This window comes from Simochromis diagramma, unplaced genomic scaffold (assembly GCF_900408965.1).
Source record: "Simochromis diagramma unplaced genomic scaffold, fSimDia1.1 OVJJ01000553.1, whole genome shotgun sequence".
Taxonomy (NCBI): domain Eukaryota; kingdom Metazoa; phylum Chordata; class Actinopteri; order Cichliformes; family Cichlidae; genus Simochromis; species Simochromis diagramma.
Window position 1 is genome coordinate 2,299,870 of NW_024387095.1, and position 22,638 is coordinate 2,322,507.

The window sequence follows — 22,638 nt, forward strand, 5'->3', positions numbered from 1 at the left end:
CTATCAGATAAACCAAAGCAGCAGGATAACATGTAACTTATGTCATAACTATCAATCTGACACAAACAGGAACAGCATTTGTATTTTCGCTGGTGCACCTGCAGATACCGACTTGACAAATCGAGCCAAATTACAGCTGATTTACCACAAAAAAGTATATTTTTTCAGAGGCTTTTGTTGCCTTTAAGCACTGGAATTTCCATGTAAAGGTTTACAATGCAAAATTCACAAATGATATTGATTTTTCAATGCCTGGGTGAGCATACAGTTCATATTCTTGTCTCATTCTGGCAGTGAGATATGTATGTAAGTCAAGGTGTGAACCCAGGCCTCAGATATACATTTGGAGACCAATGAATCTTGTCCAGCTTTGACCTTTTATTGGAATGACGTCCACTTTTTTTTTTTTTAGGAGTCTTTTTTATTTGAGCATTTAGACAATTTGTAATTTATTCAGGTTTTCATGATGCAAAGCTTTCCTTTCAAGCTGGACACACTAAAGGAAGCCACGAGGATAACGCCAAATAAAGGACCACCCAGACATTCTACAAGGCACCAGCGTCAGGCCTTGATAGAATTTTATTCCTCAAGGACAAGATAATTTGGAGTGATTACAGATACATCACCTTTTAATCTGAATATTTACAGCATCAGATTGAGTCATACATAAATCAGCCAAGAGGTCACATGAAAGGCGCGTGCCTCTGAGATAGTCCCAACACATTCTTTGAAGGTCGCACAGCTCTAATCGTTATCTTCAGCCCTCGTACGAAAATCAAAGAGGGAACAGAAAACGACAGAGAAACAAGATTCATCTTAAATCCCTGTAAGCCTTTATTGAATAAACGCTCACTCACAATGAACCCAGCATACTGGAACAAATGTAAACAAGGAACTGACACACATTCATGCACAAATACACACTCTCAAACCTGAGATACAAAGGAAAACAAAATGAAAGTAAAAAAGAAAACACTACTGTAGCCGGCCAGAGCTACATAGACTATTGCAGTTCACTGCAGGGCTGCAAATCAAGGAAGTCACTAGTTTTGAACAACACTGAAGTTTTGCTTGTACACTTCTGATGGGCAAGCAATTTGTGTTTGTGTTTCCAGGATTTTTAAATTCAGTGACACCTAGGAGGACCAGAAATGAGCCAGCAAGGGTTCATGGAAAAAAATCCCCATATTTTGTCTGAAATAAATTGTGTTGCAAACCACATGAAAATGGACTGACTTGTAATAGATAATATTATAATATAAGACCTCCTGCCTTAACAATACAAAAGCTGTAATAAAGAAAACGATTGAACCTTGGTGGTAATGAAGATAACAAAAGTCTGGTTGCAGCCACATGAAGGCTATTTGAGTACTAGTGTTCATTGTCATATTTAGGAAACCAGTTTGAGATGGTCTGAGCTTTGTGATATGATGCTCTACCCTGCAGGAAGCAGACATAAGAAGATGGGTACACTGGTCATAAAGGGATGGACACAGTCAGCAACAAGATGCCACATAGGCCGTGGCGTTTAAATGATGCTCAGTTGGTACAAAGGGGCTCAAAGTACATCAAGAAAATATCCCTGACATCATTACACCACCACTAGCCTGAACCTTTGATAGCAGGCAGGATGGATCCAGGCTTTTATAAGTGTTGTTTATACTGTTGTTTCTACCATTGAAATGGCACAACAGAAATTGAGACTCTTTTGAACAGACAAAACATTTTCCAATCCTTAGAATTGAATAGAATTGTAGGCCCAGTTTCCTGTTAATTGTTGACAGTAGTTGCACTTGGCATGGTCAACCTCTGTAGACCATTTGCTTCAAGGTTTATGTTGTATGTTCAGAGATGCTCTTCTGCATACCTTGGTTGCAATGAGTGGTTGTTCTGTTATTATTGCCTTTCTATAAACTCAAAGCAGTCTAGCTATTCTCTGTCATCAGCAAGGCTTTTTTGCCGCTCACTGGATATGCTCTCTTTTTTTTGTCATTCTCTGTAAACGCTGTGGGAAGTAAATCATCAGTTTCTGAAATATTCAGAACAATCCGTCTGGTACCAAAAACCATAACATGTCCAAAGTCACTGAAATTACCTTCTGCCCCATATTGATGCACAGTTTTAACTACAACAAGTCATCTTCACCATATCTACAGTAGATGCCTAAATGAGTTGCAAGTGTTCAGTGAGCGTAATTAATTAAAATGATGAATTAGAGAGGAAACACTCCTTTTTTCTCAGAACCCCCTCCTTCGTATTTTTTATATGACACCTCTGTCTGAGAATAGGTGATATTGCCAACGCAATGATCTGCCATTCTTTTCAGCTACACCCCAGGCTTATTCACAGCACTAGTAAGTAACATCCAATTTTTTCAATGCATGTGTTCACGGTGGGTAGGATTACCTCAGTCTGCTGCCACAGCTCACAAAGACCTACTTCAATCCTCTTCACCAAATGCAACCTTATAACCATTTATATTACTTCAAAGCAGTTCTTCTGTTTGTAGCTACAAGTCCTATGTGATAGTTAGCTTTTGAAGCTTGACCTGTACTAGTGATTAAAAGTTTAAAAGTTAATCCCTATCGTCAGACAAGGACATGAATACTGAATAGGGTATTGTGTCCAGTTCTTACTACAGCATATGTTTTATGTAAGTACTTTGTAGTTATGATAAGGTAGGGTCAGACAACTGAAGCAAAGGGTATGCTGGCAAAAGAGTAATTACAGGTCAAAGACTCCATGTCAAGTAAAGCCAAACAACAGCATCAGCATGCTTTACAATTCACACATACTATTCACAAGACAGAAAACCTCTGTTTCAATATTTTGCAAAATTTTTTAATCATACCTCAACTTTATGTGGTCCTATTTTAGTAACTAAAAAGATACTCGTTTAGTTTTCAAATCAGTTTTGTCTTTCAGTTGTCTCTAAACTGGTATTTGAAATGATTTTAAAGTCAAATGAATGTTAGCAAATAAAGCCTCTGTGGACACTTTGATCTGATGAAACAAGCTTGGTGACAAGTCTACATCTAACGTCAAGATGTCTGGAGAATTGTCATTACGATAGGAATTACTGACCCAGCTGAAGCCTGATTAAAGTTAATTGCTCCCCAGTGTGCTATGACCAAGCGTGACAGATTGCACGGCCATGTACGTCCACATTTACGCCCACACGACCGAGCTCGAATGAATACCTCTGTGGGTGCTGCCAAGTGGGACTGCAGTTGAGGGCTAATGTGAAAGCTATCCATCATGTTTTGATCACTATATTCTCGAAAGGTACTCAGATGGAACTGATGATAAACTGCTCAAAATACGCATAATAACTCTTTGAGCCTGGAGGCATTCCAGTTCTCGTCTTTCTTAAGATGAGAAAAATTCTTTAAAGTTTAATTACTGACCCAAGAACATGGTACAGTAGAAGCTGGAGAAGGCATCTTTTCAGTCACACTCATCTCTCCAGCCCCTCCTGAGACGACGGAAAACATTCGCAGGTTCTGAAGAATGTCACACGCATTTCTCTTGCATAACATTTGTACATTATGCATAAACTGTGGGAATAAAAAAAAAATAAGTACAAATTTGACTATTTGATAAGAATGTGACAGTCGTTAAATATTCAAAAACTCTGCCCTCTGTTCTCAGCTCTGAATTCATGTGAATGTTCTCACTGCAGTAATATGTGTCTCATATCACTCTTAATTACCTCCCACGGTTCAAGATTGGCGCTGATGACCCATTTATTCATTTATTTTTCTTGAGACAATCTGTGCAATCTGTGATAACTGCTCCAGGGTTAATAGCAGAAAACAAAAAAAAAACAACAACAAAAAACAGGACAAAGACATTGTCAAAACATACAATTAAAATATTTACAGAGAATTAGTCAAAAGACCAGAGTATGAAAGTGAGAGGATACACTGTAAGTTATTTTTTCATCCATTTATTGTGGTTGTTTTGTTTTGTTCTTGTTAATGCATACTGTTTTTTTCTCTTTAATTGTACAACTTTCTCTGACATAGCATTCATGCGCAACAAAAACAACACCTTCCTCAACTTGCAAACAATCAGGGGAAACGAAGAAATGCAGTTAGAGGTAAACAGTTTCTCAAGGGGAACAAAACCAGCTCCAGCGTGGCTTTGCTGGCTTAAAAAAAATAACGAAGAAGAATACCGCTAAAATGCTTATAAGCTACTCTGAGATTTATTTAATTGGTCTTTTCTTATACTTCATTGTCCTCCAATTTTATATCCAGGAAGTTGCTACTACTTTTTAGACAGGGTGTTGAAATGAATGGGATGAAGCACAGGCAGCTTAAGTTAATATGACTTTTAATTAAACCTTTCTGAAACACGTTATAGGCTGAACAATATCATATTGAGTCTTTTTTATGCACAGTCAGAGCTGACATTGTTGTACTGTCGTAACTGAACAAAGACAAATGTCTGCAATTAACAGTTATGAGGCTGCAACAGAAGTGTGTCATACCATAGTCCCATCTCTCCACTGCTGCTCTGACCTTTTCTTTCGTTCCTTGGCCTCCATCCCACGCTCAACATTTATTGTTTTGCTTTTCTGTTAAAAAAAATCTCAAGTTCTAACAGCTTTCCCCCGATCCTCCTCATATGACAAGCAGCTCACCGCGTGCGTCATTCTGCAAGCCTTCCAATCCCATTCACCTGCCTACCTGTCTACTCCTCACTGGTAATTCCTCCCCTCATATGTGCTGCTTCACCAGCTCAAGACCTTCTCATCTGCCAGCGTCATTCACACAGCCAAAGCTTTTTGACAATAAACCTTTTAAATAGACTCAAATTTTGCATTTGTGTCTGCCAGCGTTTCTTACCTTTCTTGATACTTGTAGTATAGTAACACAATATAAAGGTAGCTTTTAATCATGTATTTCTTATGGCAAACTACATAGTAACACAGACCAAGGGCAGGAAAAGAAATTATATTTTCTGATGCAAGGACTAAATCTTCAGACAATGACAGGCTTCTCTTGCCTTTAACATCCCTCCAAGTCCCTTTCTTTGGATGAATCCTGACAGCTGACTTGGAACTCATGAATCATCAAGAGAAAATTAATAATTCCAGCATATAAACGTCGACTCTGTGTGGAACAGCTGTCTTGTCAGATGTGTAAAAGAAAACAGAACAGTATTTATAGTCAGATACATTTTATGAAGTTACTGTTGCAGTGTGTTAAGGTGCACATCAGACACAGTTTAGATGTGATGCTGCAGGTATTTATTAAATCAAAGAAATGACACTGCAGCGTGTTATATATTAGATCTGATACTAGAGACAAGTAAAGGAAGCAAAAAGAAAAAAAAACCCAAAAAACATGGAAGCTTATTTGTGATCTTTTTGCTTTCTATGTATACTGCTTACTACAGACACAAGCTGAGGCATTTTTGGCTTTCATTATGCAGAAATGTGAAGAAAAACTGAAACACTAAAAGAACAACCACTTTCCTCTCTAAAAAGAACTTTCATGGCCTGCAAAACAACAATTGCCTTTAATATGTAATAAGATTGCGTGCAAAAAATCCTGTATCAACAATTCTTAATTAACTAGCTTGCCACTGTGGCCCCTTACTGAATCCCATTAGTAGTTTTAATGTAACAAATAACTAAAACACACACAAAGGTTGCTGTGTTAGGAAAGTGACAATAATAAAAAAGCAAGACATAGAATTTAAAGAGGAGTAGTTTTAAGACATAAGAACATGCATAATGATATCATGAGTTGAAAGTTGTTGTAGAATATTTTGTAACCCAGTTTGTCCTCTCTTCAAAGTCAAAAGATTCTCCACACACTCAAACTTATCCAATTAATATTTTCTGTTCTGATTATTTTCTTGCAGACTGAACGATGGGTCTAACAAATGTAAATTGCATCAGTGCCCTCATTGTGAGTGACTGTCACAATGATTCTAGTGCACCTAGTCTCTCCCGAGTCTCAGTTGGAAGTGCTCCATTCTTTAATTAGACGTGAGAAAGAGAAAAGGGCTGAATATATGTTGGCGATGAACTCTTCAGTAATTCAGTTTCACTAAACAATGCCACTGCACTTTGATTATTAATGACAAAGTCTTTCATTTTCCTCTCCCTAACCTTGTTAATGGCATTTGAGTCATGTGGTGAGCAAGGATGCAGCGGAGTGTCCTCAGCAAAAGTATGAATGCCTATCCAGCTCAGGGATGTCTTTTTAATCATTGCTTTCATCTCATACAGCTTCTTTGTCCATTCAATTCAGTTCAGTTGTATTTATATAGTACCAGATCAGAACAACAGTTGCCTCATGGTGCTTGATATTGTAAGGTAAAGACCCTACAATAGTAGAGAGAAATCCCCGGAGCCAGAGCTTGGTGACAGTGGGAAGGAAAAACTCCTTTTAACAGGAATAAAACTACAGCAGAACCAGGCTCAGGGAGGGGCGTCTATTGTATTATTGCAGGGTCTTTCTTTCAATAGAAATTGGCTTAAGGCTGCTGTTGTTGTGATTTGGCGCTATATGAATAAAACTGAACTGAACTGAATAGAATCTACCACAACTGGTACAACAAATTGGGGATATAAAGTGATATAAGGATATTACCTTCTATCAACAAGCTATAAAAATAGAAGTTATATATATGACTGAGTGAGAAAACTAGGTAATGCTAAAGGAGGGGAAAAAACACAAGTAAATCTATTTCTTGTTTAGCCAGCAAAATGTACCCCCCCCCCCTTTTTTTTTTTTTTTTTTTAAGTAGACTGTGCAAAGCAAGAGCTTGCAAATGTTAACATATTTGCTGCCTGTAGCTATTTATTATCTGGAGATCTAAAAATAAATAAATAAATAAAAGTAATAAGATGGTTCATGTTATGTGATATATTAATAACAGCCCTATTAAAAGGTACTGCACAAGAATTAAGTTTCAGACCTCCAATACCGAAGCTCTAGCTCCATCTAATGAAAAGACGCCCTGAGGAAACACAACTCTAATGAAAGCCAAGATTAATTGATGCAAAGTATAGAATACAGATGCCACGGATGCTGAACACAAATTGGATGGTGAATTTTTCCTTTTTTTTCCCCAGTAGTAATCTGTGCCAGCATCCTTAATCCAAAAGAGAATACCCTGACTTGCAAAAACCTTCTCTATAAAACACATTTGGCCAAGTAATTTGACTGTGGTAGAGGCGTTCTGCGAGTGTTGTTATAAAGTATAACATCACTTGGATTTCTAACTAACATCATTCAGCATTTCAGGTCCGTGCAAATTTGGAAAATTCCGTAATTTCACTCTGGGTATTCAGTTTCCTCCCACTGTCTAACTGACACTGGGCGTGAATGTAAGCATAAATGGTTGTCGATCTTTGTTTGTTAGACTTGCCATAGACTGGCGAACTGCCCAGGATGTACCCCCCGATGTCCCATGATAGCTGGGATAACCAGTTCAAGGTTGTCCGTATGTAACCTCGAACTGGTTATGCTGGGACAGATCTAAAATGAATGACAAAACCATATAGCAACCCTAAAGGGCTAAAGATAATCATGTAGAAAAACAATATTTCAGTCGGATTTAGTCTCTTTAGTCAGCTCTCCTCTTCATAAAAACTGCTCAATAGGTGTTTTTTTTAATAACTCATCCTGAAAACTGAAGTTGGACACTTGGTAGCTGTGATAATGTGTGGTCAGAATCATCTCTGCTAACAGGACTGAATCACTAAATTAGATCTCTCTGCAGCTGCTGGTGCCCTTTGGAGATTTCTAACAGAATTACCAGTGTTAGTCTCTTACCTTGCACTAATTAAAGGATATTCGCTGTATGTGTCACATACAGCTTCCTAATCAAACCTATACTAGTGTTAACCGACAACTAACACCACCCTTTCTCCCACATATGTAACTTTATCCCGAGAAATGAACATGGCAGTAGCCCGAACTCAAACACTGACACTTAAAAACAGAGTCCAAAATCAGTGAAGGGCAACACCTTTTACAGTCTTTGGTCCACCTTGAAGAAACCACAAACCAAATGTTAATCAGGTAAGGTTTGTGCTTTTTTATGGTTAACTATTTTAACTAGTAATATTGTCATACCACAAAATAATTATATAATAATAATAATAATTAACTATTTGCTTGTTAAATTGTTTTCAAGCGTGAGACAGATTCATGGAGAGCAAATGACAACCTGAGAAGATGAACCTTGCCGCAATTTTTATTTTAGCTGCAGTCGATGTGAAATCAATTTCAAGTAGCTGCCATAGCTGTAGAGAGATACTCTAGTATAGGCCAAATAAGGCCACTCTACAGTATGTCTCACTATTCCATTTATTTATTTTTTATTGATATGACTGATAGCTGAACAACAAGGAAGATCAAATTTGAAAATGAGGAAAATTATATGATATAATGGTTCATAGATTTAAAAAAGTGGCCAAAAAAAGAAACGAGTGAAAGCAATGGAAATGGTGCCACCTATTATCCCTCCTTGTGTACTTTTTCCTTTTTTGTTTTGTGGAAATACTTATTATTACTGCTCATAAAAGCAGCATGACCACCATTAATCGCAGTGAGTTGTCTACTGGTGATATCTGTGGGAGTGTTATCAATTGATAAGGGTTATCCATTGGGGTGATTCATTAAAACTGATGTGTTTGTTTTGTTTATACTATAGTTGAAAGTGTGCACTTTACAAATTTTGGGGGGTTTCTTTGCTCTCTCTTTCTCTCACGTACTCATGGTCCTGTTACACATGCTACCAAAAACATTAATTCGACCATTTGTTCTTCATATTCTCAAGGTAAATCCAGGTGTAAAGTTGTGAATTCAAACAAATCCTTCTTGGGTAGGTATGTTCTTGGACTCTCAGAGATCAGTCAGTTGTGTACTTATGACATAGTCCTGTCTGTTTATTTAAATTGCTTTAGTCACAGTCAGCTTTAGACCCCCCAAAATCAAATGTGCAAACAATTGTAATCATAGGTATTAATGGATTGCTCTTTTACTTAACACACAGCAGGGGTTTGTGTCCTATCTCTGGAGCCTGACATTTAAGCATGGCCATTGTTTTGTTACTTTTTAACATTAGTACTGTTTTGTCTGTCAAACATTTTTTCGTACAGAGCTCAGCAGGTATCAGGGGTAGCATGTTTCTTAATTAGGAAAAGTAACTGCAAACGACTCATTTGTGTGCAAGTTGTGAATTTATACGCATGAGTAATTAATTTTGTGGCACAAATTAGCAATACATACTGTCTAATATGCAATTTGTGTTCTCGAATGAATTAATTTCATCCCTCAAATGAGTGGAATAACGATTTCATAACAACAGCAGCTGAAGTCAGAGGTTGTTTTGGCTCTGTTCAGCATCTTCATTGTCATTTCGTTCTTAGGTCTTTTTGGACCACTTAGGCTGGATGCTACTGACAATCTTAGTATGAAGAGAGTGGGTTTCTTCTTGCACTGTGACTCTCCAGCCTTCCAGTCTGAACAAGCAGTGGTGATCAATGCAATCTATGAAAATCTCATAAGTCAAGTCACAGTGGAATTCTCTTAGTATTGTAAAAGACACAATATCAGCTGCTTCATATGGAAATACGTTAGCCTTCAGGCTGCAGGGTTCAAACAGAAAGCTTTGCTGTGTTCAGCACAAACTCTGAAAAAACATAGGCAAATGAATCAAACAGGGACACCACAAAAAAAAAAGAGAAAATACAAGGCGATATAGCAAGAAGACTATTTATACTAATGCACAACTTTGAGCTGCTTTTTAGTAGACTGTTGCTGAAATAAATGCTCACCATCAAAGTTCCTATGAACATATTAACTGTTTGATTTGATGGGACCTACATTCAAGCAGTGCACCTGCTTATTAAAACAGTGCACATCTAGTATGTGCCCATACCGACGCCCCCATGGAAGCTTTCTGCTGGGCTACATTTTCTGAGTCATTAAATCTGTGCCACTGCAGAGTGGGTCACCAGTTCTCATCAGTGGGGTCAACCAGGAACAAAAGTAACTGAGTTTTTCTCGGCGCCTAGCATGAATACACGGTAAGCTTTTTTCACCTCTTTGTCATTACCTCTTCATGTACTAAAGCTGTGTGTTTTCACCATAGTCTTACTTATCACAAGTGGACCACTGCCAATACTTTCCAAATAACAGCAGAGTACAGCCTCACATGCATTGCCATATCTAAAGCCTCATCACAATGTATTTTAACTGTGAGGACAAGAAGTGGTTGGTTCAATCTGCAGATTATCCTGTTCTAATTCATTAAAATCAATTTTAGAATACACCACCCCACCCCACCGCATCAACCAGCACACACACACATATTTGCTGATTGGTTTTGGTTTGTGTTTAATTATGAGCATGTGGATCACTGAACAATTGGTTTTATGCAGTTAATGCATGCTTGCCAACATTCTTTCCCCCAGGTGCACAGTGAGACAGTTTTACCAGATCCTTATCCTCTCCTAAGCAACAATAATATAATATGTTTAAACAAAGATTTTACATGTCAATGATGATGACTTGGACTGCCCGGCAATAGATCGAGTCCTTCTGTAATTTTTTCCCTTCCACAGAAACAGCATGTATTTAGTGATGGTAATGATGGTTTCTCACCAATCTATTAATTTTCATAACTGCATAACCTAGTCCTAGGGCTATCCTCCATGGAAACTCGTGGATTTTAGGGACTTAGAATGCTTTTAATGTCCACTGACTCATAGAGTTTGACAATTATGTGATTGAAATGTATGGGTTTCAATGACAGGAGTCCAATCCATATTCATGAGATTGTAATCACCACCACCAGCATATGCTGAATTTGACATATGACACAAACTGAGAATGTAAAATTACGTTTCCAATGGGATGATGAATGTGAAAATCAAAAGAACTGAGATATTGAAAAGAATGTTATAAACATATAGATGTTAATAATCGTTGTATTTGTGACTATATTTGTCCAAAGTTGTGTTGTGATTGGCCTGCCAGTTAATGAGAAGATAGTGTGCACAGAGACGTATGTATATAAATATTCTATGATGATTATAGTAAGAAGGTGAGGATCCAACAATTTTTTGCCATGTTATTTGATAAATGGCCAAGTGCAAGCACAGGCTATAATAAAATTACAGTCAATTTGCACTGCAGTTTGTGTTAACTGATATTGTATTGTCGTGATATTTAAGCAGGCTAACAGACAAAAAACCATAATGTTAATGGTAAACAAAAAAAATGGATTAGCATGTTTTTAACCAGTTCTGAGGAGTTTTCATTAGTTAGATCATCACCACAATCTGATGCCCCTTACACAAAATAGTCCAAATTTAAAGTGCTCTATCTGTGCTGCTGTTCACTGGTAATGTGTCTGTTTTTGTAAAAGAAAGCATGGACAAAAAACAAACAAACAAAAAATGATGCTGACTTTGAGTCAAATGAATCAGAAGAATAAAAAATGCAAAGTGATTTTCCAGGCCTAAGGATTCTTTCAGGCAGCACTACTGGTGCCTATTTCCAGCGTCATTTAGTTAGCACTCATGGGTAGAAACACATTTACCTTCAAACTTGATCTTTTAATGACAGGCCTGTACAGTAACAATGCTGTATTAAGAAAATCTTTCCACAAACATACAGACATGTGGGAAAATGTTTTGCAGACGTTTTTACTGTACAAAGTGTCTCAAGGGATCACATTTTGCCATAAATGACAAACACAGAAAACAATACCAGCTATTCGGTTGCACCTTGCACAGTGATGTTAAAAGCAAGCTGCTCTGAAGTGGTACACACACACACACACACACACACACACACACACACACACACACACACACACACACACACACTGCAATAACCCTGAAGGCAGGTAAAATAGTTAGTTTTTTTTTTCCAGACACAATTTTTTTAAACAATTGTTGAGGGTTGGAGTTCAAACCTGCAGTCCAGGGCCTAGGGATACTGGAGTCTGTTTCGGGCTGACTCTAGATACAGAGAGGTTGATTACTCAGGAGAACAGGCAAAAAGTCTTTATCTAGCAATGATCTTCATTCTTAGGAAAAAAAATGACCCCAATAGGCAGGCCTTGCATTATGGGGGAACAAACGTCCACTCTATTTTCTGGGAGCACAAATATTAGTCCACTTCTAACTAAGATTCCATCATTCTACCTGACACACATTATAAATGATTCATAGTTTTTTTCCAGGAGAGAAAAAAAAACCCTGAATTCTTGGCCTTCTCAAAAACATAAGGTTAACGTTAGCGAAAGGCTGACCATGTTCTGATGCAAAAAAATGCAAAAACTGAAATATATGAAATGAAAGTTGTATTTATTCAAATAATTAACCGCTCATGTAAACAATATATACCAATCAAGTAAATTTCATTCAACCAGATCGCATTACTTTTAATATTTTACATTATAAAATCCATTTATTCATCCTTATGCTGATTAGAGTCATGGGGGTCTGGAGCCTATCCCAGCTACCACAGGGTGGGAAGCAGGGTAAATTTTCATGTAATCTAATTACGTACAGTCAGCATTTATTTTGAGTGTAATAGAGGGATCCATCAAAGACATTTTATCCAGTCCTTAAGAACTCTGTTCTTCTCATCACTTTGCTACTAGTAAACGAAAGAAAAGGAAAACATGAACCGGAACATTAAAAATCTTTAAAACCTACTTCAAAAAAACAAACAAATTCCCTCCACAGGATTAAGTGCTCATTTTAAATTCAGATTCATAAGGCTTCCTCTTCTCACTGTTGTGCTTAGCATGTTTTATAGAAATGGACTCTGACCACCCAAAATGATGAGTTTACTTATGTAAAATCGGAATCAAAACAGCTGGCTGGGCATGGGGGAAGAAGGGGAAAAAATCCAGAACCCAGTGCCAAGTGTGTAAACTCCCTCTCTTAATCCATCAGTTGTATAACAATAACATCTCTTTATTCTATGGAATGAGCATCTATTGTTTATTTATCATCTTTTATTGATTAGAAAGTAATTCGCTTTGCTTCTTTTCACAACAATAAAGCTGGCAATATGCTGGGGATAGAGTAAACAAAAATAGCTCACACTGTTCAGGTCAGCCTGATTGATTTGTTGTGTGTTGTATTTGCTAGAAGGTCCAGTTTTTACACTTCACGGGATGAATTAGTTTCTTGCAGAGTTACTACGCTATCATAAGTGATCAGTAATCCTGTATATTATAGTATATTACAAGTGTTGTTTTCAGAATGGTCCACAGTAATATTTGCCCCTGGCATATTTTAACCAGAGCAAGGGAAATTTAAAGCAGTTCAGACCAGCTCTTGACAACTCTGATTTCAGCACCTCTCAACTTAGAGTGTTTTCTCACCTTTCACAGAATAATAATGAGTTTGGCAGGAGCTTCCTCCTGGGCTGGCACAGGGCTCCAGAATAGCTGAGGTTAGTCTGGCAATGTGAGATAAAAGTTGATTTATCCAAAGAGATCAGAAAGTCTTTTAAGTTTTTGTATAATAAATATTAGGATCATCCCCAATAATTCACACATGCTCAGCACAGTTAATGATGGGGGCTGGAAAGAAACACTGTTCCAAGTTATGTTAATTATCACAGGCATTAAAAGTGTGACCCAATTATACGTGTTGCCATTAATGAGGCCTGAATGAGGTCTGGCGTGGCCTTGGCCTATGTGGGCCTCATACCTGGCACGGCAGAGCATTGGACAGTGGTGAGATCAGCTTTCATTCCCTCTGCTCTGAGATATTGCACTGACCTCTACAGCCCGCATCCCAAGATTACCTTGACATCTGCTGGGTGGGTTTCAAAAAGCTAATTAATCCCTGCTGACCTAAAGTTTGGCTGTCTGTTCTAAAAGCAGCTCTAGTCTTGGGGTAAAGACCCACTATAGGTCAGCCCACAGCTCCCGAATGACTCATTCATAGAAAAGGGTGCGTGTAAAGCTTTTCTTGGACAGCTCTTTGGCAAGTCAGAGAAAATTATGTCAAATATTTGAGTGGAAAACGCCTGCTCTGCCTTTTCCCCTGAACCTATTTATTCATGTGTTTAAAAAAAACGTCAAATGACTCTGCGGTTATTTCAGTGACTGATCCACTGCATTGGAAGCCCACAACTCCCACTTCACATTAGCGAGTATGATTTTTCTCAGCTTTGTTTCATGGCCTCTTTCAGCCCACTGAGTACTGCAAACAGTTCCCACCATGAGGCGACATTAATATTCATGAATTATGTTACGCAAAGAAAAGAGAAAATTAATAAATAAGCAGCCAACACATTTGGCATTGTCACCCCCTAAAAAGTGCTACGGGGTTCCTGATGGAGCTTGTGATTTCTCTTCCATGACATTTGCAATTTTTACCATCAGAAAAAAATAAAAACTAAAGGCTTCAATGATATTTCCCCAAAGTCCTCAAGGGAAAGTGATATGCCCCTGTGGAAGTATAGTTACTACAGGTTGAGAGAAGCGGGAATTCTTGGAGATTTTTGCAAATTTATTGCTCTACTTTTCAAGCAGGTGAAGAGAGCCTTGGGCAAAATTAGGTTTATCTGAGCGATGTTTGCGAGGTATTCTGAAGGGACCAGATAACCCTTTCCGTTTGTCATCGCACAGACGAGTGTGCTCAGCTGCTGCGTCGAGGGAAATTACTAGGTTGTTGTCTACATACAAAATCCACCTTTGAAATGGGATGGTCCTCAGGCAAACATGTCAGATTGTTTTTGTCTGTGTGATGGAGAAAAAAGTGGTCTTCGTGTGCCAGCGAAGGTCAGAAAGAAAGCAAGTATGATTAGAATTTTCAAAAAAAAAACAAAAAAAACCTCTGCTCTGTTTTCATGTGAACAGCCTTGTTTACATAAAAGATTTTTCAGGCTTGTTTTTCAAAATGTATAAATAATGAATATTCAGAGTTTTGCTTTTTCTGCGAAAGGCACAGAAGTAATTATAACAAATATTGCTTTATCAGAGCCTACAATTTTGTTTGTGAACACAAACAAATAAAAGAAGCATAATAAAACGAAACAAATTAATTAACTTTCTAACAACACTGCTCTGGTGTCTGGCAGAAGCTGACTTTATGCTTTCAACCAGATGTGTTTGTCTTAACTATCCTTTTCAAGTTACAGTTTACATTCACGTGTGTCTGGATTCATATATTATAATTACATGTGCATAACTTTAAGAGTATAAGTGCAAAATTCATTCTTTCTTTGACCAGTAAATTTGAATCAGTTCAGGCTTGAGTCCAAAAGTTTGTTCCATAGTGTAACATATACACTACATGTATTAATCCTAATTTACACTGTGGACACCTATTCTGATCATTTTTACAGACTGAACACTGTCTGAGAAACTGGATTTAATCACAGGAAGTGTAAGAGGAAGTGTAACGCCATCAACTACATGACTGCTAAAACAAAAAATTGATCTGAGGGAGTCACTTTTATACTGCTCCTGGCTTCAGCAAAACATTTTGTATTAAAAAGAAGAAGAAAAGATTGATTGATACTTTTTGTAGTAAGTGTAGCAAGTAGCCAGCAAGGTGCTGAAACGCAGAATTCAACAGCTGACCTTAATGCTAGGGTCTTTGGAGCACTTTATACATGAGGACTGTGGAGGAGAGGCTGTTTGAGACCAACAAGCTTAAGTCTGTGTGAGATTTTTTTCCTCATCCACTGTGTTACCGAGGATGCTGGCAAAGAAGTAGCTGTGTGCTGTAAAGAGAGGGGCCAAGCTGCACAATCAGGTGGTGTAGTGAATGTCCAAAGGATGCAATCAACACTATTTTATGCGAAATTGAGATAGAAAGAAAAAATAAATCTGACCCCAAGCTATCTTGGGGTTAAGTCTTTTTTTTCGAAGCACACCCAACCTACCATTATTAGAATGATTAGATGATAGGTGATAGGCCACACCACACCACATTCTCTCTAAGTTGAGTTAAGCAGCCCTTCTCAAACAAATCAAAGTGCTGACAGAATTGTGTAAGCCTAAAAGCTAAAGTAAAAAAATGTGTATTATGAATAAATACTCAAAACCTTGTTATGACAGGAAATTTTGATTTAAATAAAATGCAATGGTAAAACACTGACAAAGCTAAATATAATAAAACAACTAACTTTTCCTACCTTACTGGAGAATAAGTTACAACCTCTGTGAATGACTATTTGCTTAGACAATTTGCACTACATAGCATAAGAAGGTAGATGTGTACATCAAACAGCTTCCAATCTAAGGATTTCATTTAGGGCTATTACATAGTGAAAATCCTTAGATTGAAAACTGCCTGGTCTGCATCTATCTTATCTTCCATTTTTTAAATCCTACATCTGTCCTATACAGTTTCGAAATGCTTCCTTATGGTATGGCATATGCCACACATAGTTTGAACTGTGCATGATTCTTACGGACCATATTCACACAGGCACAAATTATCATTATTAAAAGAATATCCTTTAAAAAAATTATTATTACTATTATAATATGCAAAGAAATCCACAAGATCCAGGAGGAAGGAATACACTTGGTGTCAGCTGGTGATCAGCTGATCACGGGGCCGGGTTTAAAAGAGAGACGCCACCCACCTGTTCGCCGCTCAGACATCGTTCTCTTCATGTCAGGAGCTCCGAAACCTTGCTGACGTCAGTCTCCGCCTGATTCAGCAACTGTGAGTGTTTTCCCTCTCGATTCATTTTCTCATCCCGGCTCCGCTCGCTCTCCGTCTGTAACGCCAGTTCTGAAGCCACGCTTCCTGCACTGATCGTTACTAGAATAACTGCGTGTCTGTTCCAACCCATCGCTAGCCTTCGCCGCGTTTGGGTCTAGCCAGCACGCCACACGGGCACGCCGAATTACTGTGTGTAATTCGCCCGATCGTGACACTTTGGACACTTTATGTTAAAAAGAGAACACAAGATAAATATTAATGCAGTAATGCTGTCAAAAGTGCTCTTCACTTACACATGTGAGAAAAGGAAATCAGTGAATTTGCCTCATTCACATGCCAATCTATACGGTTTGCTCTTTTGTTATGCAACCTGCTGTATTGGACCCAGCTTCTAACACTGCCCTCCTGCTGGTATAGCATCTGAAGTGTGTTCAACTGTGTACAAAACACATTAAATTTTTCCTTTTAAAAGTCCCAACAGTTAATGATTTTCATGCTCTCAGACAGTAGCAGCAGCATGAGTAGACAGCTGTCTGTATGCAGTTAACATGAACAGAGAAAACAGACCTGCACACTTGTCATTAGCTGTAAAATAACCCAAGTGAAAATATAACCAAGTTGCAAACAAGGATACGTTTTGTTTAAAAAAAAAACAAACAAACTGTAATACGATGCATTTTTACACTAAACCAACTCATGCTAGCTAGCAAAGTAGCTTGCTGGCTAACTAACAGGCATACTAGGTTTGAAGTCTTATTATTCAATGTATTTAAATATGGATATGAATGCTATTTAAATTAGTGACTTGCTTAAATTACATAGTTTCATTTAATCTTTCAAATATCACTCTGTCTCATTGGAGACGCAAAGAAGATATTCTTAAGCTATCATTAGCAAAAGTTTACCTGCTGTCAATGGGCTGCACACGGATTATGTTAAGGGAGAGCACTGCAACTTCCACAGACAAGCTTCTTTGTTGCTGGCAGTATCTAGTAACCTACCTACTGACATAGTCAGTAACAGAATGACAATACAGCAGGGAGTCAGAAAATTGGAAACAAAGACACACTCATATTTAATGTGTCATGATTTTTATTCCAAAATGGGTTTTTTTTAATAAATGACAACACATAATTTTATATAAAATCTGACTGCACATGATTAAGTGATTATCAGCAAGTGTGAATGCCTGTTTAAATCCAAACGCAAATTGCTGGTCAGGAGCATTTAAGTATTTGTTAAGACAATGCCACAATCTTGAATAGATGAGAGTACAATAGAGATGTTGGTCAAAATTCAAATTTGGCCAAATTTCAATTCAGCAGCAAATATGCAACAGATTAGCTGAAAAAGATAAGACTCAAAACCTTGCAATGGCCCGGTCAAAGTCCAGACTTTTTCAGTCCCGACTGAAAATCTGTCGTGGGACTTCAAGAGAGCTGTGCATAAACAAATGCTTGCAAACCTCAGTGAACTGAAGTAACACTGTCAAGAAGATAAAGTCACACAGAAAACAATTGCTTCAGGATATTGCTGCTAAAGGCAGATCTACAATTAACTGAAGCATGGAGTGTACTTAGTTTTTCACAGAACTGCAAAGTAAATATGAGCAGACCTTCAAGAATGATCTCATTCACAGTAAAAGTACAGGTGAGGTCACAGTGACCTTGAATGTAGCCTACTAAAAGCGTCTTGAGATTAAGTACATGTTTGTTAAAGAAATCCCAGTTCATTACATTCTGCATTTGCACAAATATGAGGACTATAAAGACAGGCTCATAAAAAGTGACAGAGAACTGTAAAAAAAAAGTTTTGAAAAATGTCTATGCAGTGATAATTATTTGGCATTTCTAAATATTCTACATTATGTCTTTGTTATAATCAAACTTATGATTAATTCAGGAATGCCACGAAGTCAAGCTCAGTAAGTCAGCTGATCTCACTGCCAGCCCACATCAGCTAATACCCTTCAACAGATGGAATTGGCAAATAAAGGGCAATGGATTAACATTTTTTTGTAGCCTGCACATGTTTGCTTCACTTTGCAGGCCGCTTAGCAATCCACGTCCTCCTGCGGTCTGGAGTGTGGGGCCTCCCTGCTGCTGCGGAGTCGGGGCGGTCTGCCTCTCCCCACCGCAGGGAAAAGGGTAACACCACCTGGGTCTGGGTGCAGTTCCCCCCTCCAGGGGCAAGGGTACCTAGACCCGGTTCGTAGAGTACGCTTGGGGAGTGTGATCGTGTGTACAGCGTCTCTTTATGTCTGTCTCCACGTTGGTTGAGTGTGGAGTAAGTGCATATGAGAGCATGAGGGTGGGAATGGATGTTTGTGTCTGTGTGTGCCTGTATGTCTGTGTCTATATGTCAGGTTGGGTATCAGACGCCACCTCTCTGGGGACATCTCAGGCCCTCCAAGGTTTGGAGGCCTATCTCCACCCACCACCACTTCCCCTGCCAGTGGCGGACTCCCTCAGGTGTCGGTGCGTTGGTGGTTCTTTGTGTCTGGGGGTGGGCGTCCGGGTACACACCGGCTCACTCCTTGGCGGCCGCTTATCGGGGCCTGGAGCCTGGGGCTTGCTCGGGCCACTTCGGAGGTGGGGTGCCCCCGGCCTCTCGGCCTGGGGCTCGGTCACTCAGGCACAGCTGGCTGCCGGCGGAGCTCACGGGCGCGTCACTGCAACTCCCCCTGGCTTCTGCTCCGCGGCTGCTGAGTGAGCCCTCATCTGGGACTCTCCTCAGCTCTTACTGGGACAGTGGCGCAGCTGCCCCTCTGTTGGTCTTCCTTGGTCTCTTGTGTTCTGGGGGCCTCTGGATGTCTGGAGTTTTGATCTCCTCCATACCTGCTTCATACCCTGGAGGACGGGGCTGTGGCTCCCCACACTCCCTAGCAGATCGTTACATGGAGAAACCTTTGGAATGCAAGCATGCTGATCCACACAGGTATGCACACAGGTATGCACACAGGTGTACACACGGGTATTCACAGACGCGGACTACACCTTTCTTGGCTGCTGCCTCAAAGCACATTGTGCGCTGTCTATCTTGCGTGCTGCACAATATCGTTTATTATTTAGTATCTACTGATATCTACTGCTAGCTAGTTTATTGTGATGGTGCCGTTTTTTTTATTATGTTGCTCTTTGTTGTTTGCTTTCTCTTCTGTTTTTTTTTTCTCCATACAGGTGATCCAGGTGTTTTGTTTTTTTTGTTTGTTTTTTTTTCTTTTTTCCCCCCCTTCTCACCGTCTCTTCTCCCCTTTGGTTTTCTCTCTCTCCCTCTCTTTCTTTCATTCTCTCTCCCTGTCCTATCCCCCAGTCATGTCTGTCCCGTTTGTAGCAACTGAAAATAAAATAAATTCATAATTATAATAAAGGTCAATCAAATGGACCAATATGGCAAGGCCATGATGATCCACTTGGTAAAATAAATCCGCTTGGCATCTTTCTTGGCCTTAAGACAACAATTCTGATGGCCAAAGATCCAAACGGGACACAAAAAAAAAAAAAAAAAAAAAAAAAAAAGATTAAGTACATGTTTGTTAAAGAAATCCCAGTTCATTACATTCTGCATTTGCACAAATATGAGGACTATAAAGACAGGCTCATAAAAAGTGACAGAGAACTGTAAAAAAAAAGTTTTGAAAAATGTCTATGCAGTGATAATTATTTGGCATTTCTAAATATTCTACATTATGTCTTTGTTATAATCAAACTTATGATTAATTCAGGAATGCCACGAAGTCAAGCTCAGTAAGTCAGCTGATCTCACTGCCAGCCCACATCAGCTAATACCCTTCAACAGATGGAATTGGCAAATAAAGGGCAATGGATTAACATTTTTTTGTAGCCTGCACATGTTTGCTTCACTTTGCAGGCCGCTTAGCAATCCACGTCCTCCTGTGCTCCTAATTTCTTGCTTCTATTGTAATTGGCATCATATCTGTTTGTCATTGTTGCCTAGTCTTTTCTTTCTGGGGTCTTGCTTCTGCTTTTCCGCCAGCTTTTCTGTATCCACATGGATGTAGTGTGGAGGTCCCAGAACAGAGCAGTGCCATCAAGTTTAAATAGCTGCAGATGGAAACAATCTTATTTCAACTATAGTGGTTCTGAATGACCTGTTCATTTAATTTGTTTCTTCACAATTGCTTATGGTAAAAATCCCCAAATGCTCCCTCCTGTATTCATCTTTTATTGGAAATGTGGTTAAATCACTGACATGCATTCTTAACACAGACATACAGAGAAAGCCTTTGCCCAACTGTAGGAATTTAGCCAGGTAATGTTGCAAAAGTCATATTATTATTTACTATTATTTTGGGCTGTTATACATAATGTACACTCCTCGATTCGCACCAAACTAGATGTAAATCATAGACCACAGCATAGCCAGTGCAGTGGTTCTCGAGAGCTTTTTCACAACATTTCTCTGTATCCACCTCTTTGCTTGACATTTCCCTCAAAAAATAGGTTTTAAAAAAGCACAAAAGATTTCCAGTGATCAAAGTTGTCCTGCATTTAAAAAAATGCACCAATTTTTTTCAGCAGAATAGAAGGTTACGCTGAAATATAATAAATATAACATTTAAGTTCATTGTTTTAAGATCTAATATATTACACTTAATTGAAAATATTTGTTTTTATAATTGCACAAACTATGACTCATCCAGTTATCTTTGTATTCCTTTGAAAAAAATTATATTGGGTTGAAGATGAGAAATAATCTACTACACTGAGTCCTGAACTTTACTCATACTGACCTCACCTCTCTCCATTTCCCTGGGCTCCACACCTCTTGTTCTCTACTACCCTGCCTCCTACCTCCATTTCTCCTATGACTTTCCTTTATCCTGGACCTATGAGGAGCTCTTCTTGTGATCTCTTGTCTCCCGAGACTCCCCATAACACTTGCCCATCCCTTATCAAGTTCTGTCATATTCCCAACAGATGACAGTGATCCTCTTGGTCGTAGAAGCAGTTGGGGTCTAAGAATTGTACAGGAGGAGAATCTTAAATTTAAATTTCATGCACACGCGTGCGCACACACACACGCACACACACACACACACACACACACACACACACACACACACTCTCACTCACACTCCTCCCTGCACATCCTTGAGCTTCTTAATGGAGATTTGGAAATATGACATATGACATCTGTGATAGTTCATCTAAGAAGGAGCAGAAGTGTCACTGATGAGAGAGGTGACAGTATTGTATAGGTGTCAGACTCGTAGCGTGCTGCAGGATCTTCTACTGCCCAAGGATTCTGATGTCCTTAAAAGTAATTGCATATTCGTAAGTGGAAGAAAATATCACCCACTATGATTTGGCATTTTTGAAATCTTCACAGTACCTTTTTTTTCTCTGTGCTTGAATACCTTACTGTATTGTTCCTCCTTGTGTTTTGTTCTGCTGCAATCACTGTGTGACTACAAAGTAAAGTCTAAAACTGAGGTGTTTTCAATTCCAAACTCAAAGAAGGCTTGGAATTGTGAGAGGAAAATTGAATGCTTGTCCTCATGCTTTCCTATACATACATACATACATACACACATACATACATACATACATACATACATATATATATATATATATATATATATATATATATATATATATATATATATATATATATATATATATATATATATGTATGTGTGTGTATATAGAAAAGAAAGAAAGGGGGATAGTTTAAATTTTAAAACACTTTACTTAAGGTAAAAATACAATATTATTCCTAATGAAGAAGCACCACGTCAAAAAAGTTGATGTCATTCCTCTGCTGTTGTTAAAGTTTGGTTGATGGATAGAGTCAGTGTTTCAGGTCACTGGGAAATCCACTGCCGCTGATTTGGCTGTAACCTGGTTGTCCATTGAGATGGCCGTAACTTGAACCGTTTGCCGGTGTGGTATGATTGGAAGGTAGTAGATGGTCACCGCTGCCGT